Consider the following 6,123-nt stretch of genomic DNA (forward strand, 5'->3'; position numbering starts at 1 on the left):
TACAAAAACAATTGTTTATAAAGGGAAAGGATAGACATAAAAGAAGCTTTCTTAGCCGTGTTGTTCAGACTTTCAGCTACAATGGCGTACACTGCAGTAGGCCATTGCTAATTTGTTATTATTTAATAGTGCTGGGGACTGAACACAGGGCCTCTCATATGTCACTCATGTATTCTACTAGTCAACGGCATCACTGGATTGACAAATTAATTTTTTAGTTAAGAAAACCAGAAAAATAGGGGTAAGATCACATTATATAAATGCCAGGAGGATGAGAAAAAAGCAAAGTTTTGTTATTGGACATGTTGGTAAGATTAGCCATCCACAAATATATACCATTCTGTATGTATCCTTGTGGGTCAGTGTGCACTCTTATGTTTTGGATGAATGTAGCTTCCTTTGTAAGGAATGGTAGTAGACTGATGGCCACAAATTCAACCCTCTGCTCCACTCTTCTTTCACAGTCCCTCTATTTCCCTCTCTTCCCCTCCCCTCCCATTCACCTTGCCTCTTCCTCTCCCATCCCCCATCCCCCGCCTCTCTCCCCCTCTCCTCTCCCTTCCCTTTTCTTCTTTTCCTCTCACCTCACTTACTTTTTCCTTGTTTTTATTTTGTTCTCTCATTATTTTTTTATTTTTATTAGTGAGACATCATGAGGTACCGTTGTAGACTTACAAATTTTTGTGCTTGGGTTTCAGTTATACAATGATCAAATACCCATCCCTTCACCAGTGCCCATTTCCCACCACCATGGATCCCAGTATCCCTCCCACCCCCCATCCCCTCATCCCACCCTGCCTCTGTGGCAGGGCATTCTCTTTTGTTCTCTCTCTCCTTTTAAAAACGTTGGTATATGCCACGAAGTAGGTGGCAGTGCCTTAACCGTATGCGTGTTACAGGCTGAAACCTCTGCCGTCCTTGTCAAGGGGAGTGCTAACCTTCTCTCCTTTCATACAACACTGTTCTCTTATTTCTGATAGTAGAAGTATCTCCAAACCCTCCTCGTACATTTGAAATTGACTTATTTTAGTCCTCACTCTTATTCTGGTACAGAAACTGGTTTTTGTTGTTGTTGTTAGAGTTGAAACTTTCTGACTGAATATGAAAAAAATAAGTTTTTAAAAGGTCAAGTGTTACATAAATTATTCCCTGAAAATAAATTATTGTGATTAGCCAAATCAACATATCTCAGAAGGGAAATTATTGAAACAGAAAAATCAGTTTGATGCTAAAGTAATAGATGAAACTTTAATCTATCTCCTTTGCAGTTGGACATAGAATTTCATTTCCTTAATTTGATAAAGCTTATCAATATAAAGTCTAGAGTAAACCTGACTCTAAATGGTAAAACATTGAAGAGATTTGTCTTTAGGATTAGGAGGAAAAAAATCTATACTTCTAGTCAATATTGTACTGGAGATATTCTCCAGGACAATAAGGAAGACAAACAAATATAAGGCACATGAATTGGAATGTAGAATGAGAGGGACCTGTCATTTTTTTGAAATAATATCTGATTGTGTGCAAAATATTCAAAAGAATGTGTAACTTAATCATTACTAATAATAATTGATACATAAATTACTGTTTCTATGTTTCATAAAATTTAAAAAATAATTTTTAAAGATAAAAGGCATAAGAGATGTGGTTTATTGAAAGAGCACTTGGCAGGTGCACACAAAACAGATACCAGCAAAGTGCAATTTTAAAACTATCAGGCCAGAGAATAGTACAGTGGCTAAAATGCTTGTCTTACATATTACTTACCTGGATTCAATCTTAGCACCTCATACAATCCCCCAAACACCACCAGGAGTGATCCCTGAGCATATAGCCAGGCATAAGCCAAGTACCACTGGGTATGCCCCCACACCAAAGAAAAAGAACAGATCTATGAAAGTATGTGAAAGATAAAGGTACAAATTTAAAACTTATCAAGAAATAATAGACAACAGAAAAAGAAGAGTTATACTATGTTCATGGATTAAAAAAACAAAATATAATAAAAATGTTTGAAGCTTATCAAGTTTATACCACTTCCTCCCAACTGATTATGTTCAGTGCAGTTCCCATCAAAATAGCAAAAGCTTGTTTTTATAGAAAAGCACATTTCTTTCTTAATTAAAAATAAAGAATATAAAGATTAATATGTAGAGCTGAAGACCATGGTCAAAGAGGAAATTTGCTCCCGAAAGCAGAACATACATTTCCTTTGTGAAGTGACTCCTTCGTCTCCCTGTACCAGGAACAAGCCAGCTCAATTGCCAGAGACTCTGGAGTTCTGAAGAACCCTTCTCTACTGTTAACTTTCCCCATATATTTATTGTCCTAAAAATGTGCAGTAACTGATAGCCTGAATTCCCCTTTCTTTTTCTAATGCCTTTTCCACAGTTTATCACCCCTAGATAAAATGGTGTTTGAACTCTCAGGCCTAATGCTTTTCTTTTTCCTTGGACTTTCATTTCTTTCTTGTAGATCACTCATATACCTAAAGATAAAATAATAAAAACTGTATGCTTTTCTCTTGTGGTGTGTGTGTGTGTGTGTGTGTAGGACAGTTGAAAGATCTGATATCAAGGGACCATTGAGTCAGCTCAAAGGGCTGGAGCATATGCCTTGCATGTGGGATATCTTTTTTTCTCAATTCCTGGCAGTACAGGGCTCCCTTGGATAAATGTAAGAGAATGTCTATAGCAACATCATAGTTTTCAGAAATGAGGAGAAAACGAAATGCCTGCAATACATTGAACTATAATAGATATTTTAGATATGTGAAACCATATGATGAATCTTGCAACATTGGGTCAAAAAAAAGGTGAGTCACAAAAAATAAAATGATAGTTGTTTTTTTCTAACAATTTAGAAAAGGGTATAACAAATATGTATCTACTTCACTCTCTCTATATATGTGTCTTTTAGAGATGTACCATGTACAGTGTACCATGTACAGTAAAACAATGAACAAAAGGAAATTATTATTACAATAGGAAAGTGGTTACTTTCAAGATGGGATTATTATCAGAATGGATTTCTGTCACATGGAAATAATCTATATCTTGACCCAGGTAGTGATATCACAGGTGTTCGCTTTATAATTATTTGCTGATAATTTGTAATTTACATTCCAAATACCTGTCTACCTACTATATTTTAAAATTTAAAATTACCTCATTCCAAAAAAAAGTACTTCATAAACCAAATATTTCTAAGATGCAGTGACTATTTGGTATTATAATGAAGTAGATCTATTATCTAAACACACTTTGTACATTTATTATTATAAATGCGGATTCTTTTGGTGTTTGGGGGCTATACCCAGCGTGCTCAGGACTTACCCCTTGGTCTGCACTCTTGTATCACTCCGGTTGTGGCTCAGGGAACTATTTATTTGTGTAGCCTGTGATCGAATGCAGGTTGGAAGTGTGCAAGGAAGTACTTTATCTGCCAGACTATTGCTTTGGCCCCTAAACATTTATGTTTGTTTTTTTTTAAAAATCCACTATCTTCAATTCTGAACTCATCAAATGCCACAAAAACCTAGCTTTTGGTCCATGGAAGGGGCCAGAGATGCCACAGACTGATTTACATCTCTTTAGTCTAGTTAAAGTTACTATAATGATGGTGCCTTCATAGTAACAAAAGGAAGTAGAAACAAAATTACAGGGCCTCAGGAAAAGTGACAAAAAAATTATCTCAAAGTAAAAACAGAGTAAAACCAATGACCTAGTTTCCATCACAGATGGTCAGAAGGTCTTTACTTACCTGAATTTGTTTTCATGGCTATAGATTTCCTAAGTGTGTTTCACAAGCTTTGTAAATTTGTGCTATCATTTGGAATGAGGTGAATTATAAATAACAGTAGTTACCAAAATTGTGGAAAATACTCATATCTGCTATTTAAGGTTCCAGTCAAGATGCTTAAATTAGGTTTTCAAATACACTATAGACCTTCAGGAAGAGGAAATAAGGATGAATAAGAATCATCAGCATGCTTTTTTTAAAAGACAAAATCATATGTCATTAATCTCATTTCCATTTCGAAGACATTTATTATATTCTTGGACAAAGAGATTGTTACATGCATACCTCAGCTAAGTTTTCACAGGGTCTGGTTCTCATATAATTAAGAAATCAGTACATTTTTTTTCACGGGTGGGTTTATTTTATATTTATTTATTTATTTATTTATTTTTATGTAGGAGTACTGCTATTTATTCAGCCACTGATTAGGCTGATTGAATTGGCCATGAACTCCACCTAGGACATTTAAAGAAAAGTATGTTTGCTGAAATTGCCATGCCAATAAAAAAAAAATTACTTCTTTAGCCTGTCCATTAGAGCACAGATTAATACCTGGAGGAAGAGGTAGAACCCTTGCTAATCAACTATATTGACAAACTTAAGCTAAAAGAAGCGCTTAGACATTTAAAGGTTTTGAACTTGTTCCAAAAGAAGCAAGATGGAAAAGAGTGGATTAGTGAAAGTTCAGCAATGCAGGTACAGGAAGGACATGATCTAGCTGGATATCAGTAGCTGAAAAGACACAGAGTATCAGATGGATAGTTATGGGTTAAGATACTTGCCTTATACACAGTGGATCCCAGTTTGATCCCCAGTTCTCTTATAGTTCACTGAAACCCTCTAGGACTGGTCCCTGAGCACAGAGCCAGGTGTAAGTCTTGGGCAGTCAGGTGTGATCCATATTCCTGTGACATTCTTCCCTCCCACCTCTCCACACCCCTCCCCCAAAGCACAAAGATTTGTTTTGCTTGATTGCAGTGCTGAGAATTGAACCCAAGTCTCTTGCATACAAAGTACTTTGCTATTTAGTCACACCCTCTTGGTCAAGACCCAAAGTATTAGCCAGCTGAAGTCTAGATGCGAGCCAACGAATTGCAGGGGCCCTTTAAGAACATAATGTGACTTTTAGTTTTAGGGGTAAGAATACAAGGACAGGTCCTTATCAAGTGGGTGGCAGTCTCACTGTGTTCTACACTTGTTACACGTAACAAAGATGCTCTTTGACCTGAGTTTCATTTCAAAAGTGAAATGATAAACTAAAAATTGAACAGAAGACAGGTGGGATTACAAATGAGCTGAGAAAACAAGGTACATTTGAAGACTTGGGCAGATTGAAAGAATATGAAAACTGTCTTTAAATATGTGAATGTCTATCTGAAGGGTGAGGTGCTTATATTGACTCACATAAATTGTTGGTTGCATTTTCTAATGCACTTGCAAAGGCAAAAATTTAGGCACAATTCATGAAAAGGATAGTTAAGCAAGATAGTTTTATTGAATGAAGTATACTTCGAAAGAGGTGAGGGGAGAGAAAGGAAATGCATGCTCAAGAGAGAATATAAGCTTCTCCAGAGTAGAAAAATCAAGCAAAGAAACATAGAGACAAGCAGGGTAGATAATTGTTCAAGGGAGAACAAGGACTTGAAGAATGAACCAGCCAACCAGCAAGCAAAGAGACACAGAAAGAAACATGTTCAAAGGAGAACATGGGCTTGAAGAAGCCATCCATGAAATGGTAAATTTCAAATTAAGAAAGAATGATAACAATGAGGAGGGTGGTATCAAGGAAGCAAAGGAACTTCTTTATAAAGTGTTAGGTAACGAGAGAGCCAGAGAAGGGGGTACTTGAGCAATGAGGTAATATCTGATGAAGGGTAACTAGCTTGACAAGGCTTTGAACCTAGACAGACTGAAATAAATACTATTTTTTTATAAGATGATCTGTGCCTTTAAACAAGCTACTGCATCCCTCTGAGTTTTGGTTTCCTTGTTTATAAGATGGGTAAGATGAGATGAATAATAGCAATGCATTCACCTCACCAGAGTTTCATTTTAATTGTTATCTTGTCAATTAATAATTAGTTCCTGGAAGCATTTGTGACTGCATGACCTGTTATTGTCTAGTTCTCGCTCTCAGAGAACCCAGCAGGCTACCAAGAGTATCTTTCCCACATAGATGCCTGACTGGGAACACCTATAAAGGTGATTAGAGGCTGCCCCGTTAGCCTTCATCCCTCTTGGAGAGCCCGGCAAGCTACTGAGAGTATCCCGCCCACACAGCAGATCCTGGGAAGCGACCTGTGGCATTATGCCAAAAATAGG

At 36.8% G+C, this 6,123-nt stretch overlaps 1 non-coding gene across 1 annotated transcript; it reads right to left on the reverse strand.

Moving 5' to 3' along the window:
• Positions 1 to 838: 838 nt before the first annotated feature.
• Positions 839 to 960, reverse strand: LOC130023274 (U6atac minor spliceosomal RNA). The gene has a single exon (XR_008792435.1). It is a non-coding gene; the product is annotated as a U6atac minor spliceosomal RNA (small nuclear RNA).
• Positions 961 to 6,123: the final 5,163 nt, after the last annotated feature.

This window comes from Sorex fumeus, unplaced genomic scaffold (genome assembly GCF_029834395.1).
Source record: "Sorex fumeus unplaced genomic scaffold, SorFum_2.1 ptg000002l, whole genome shotgun sequence".
Lineage (NCBI taxonomy): Eukaryota > Metazoa > Chordata > Mammalia > Eulipotyphla > Soricidae > Sorex > Sorex fumeus.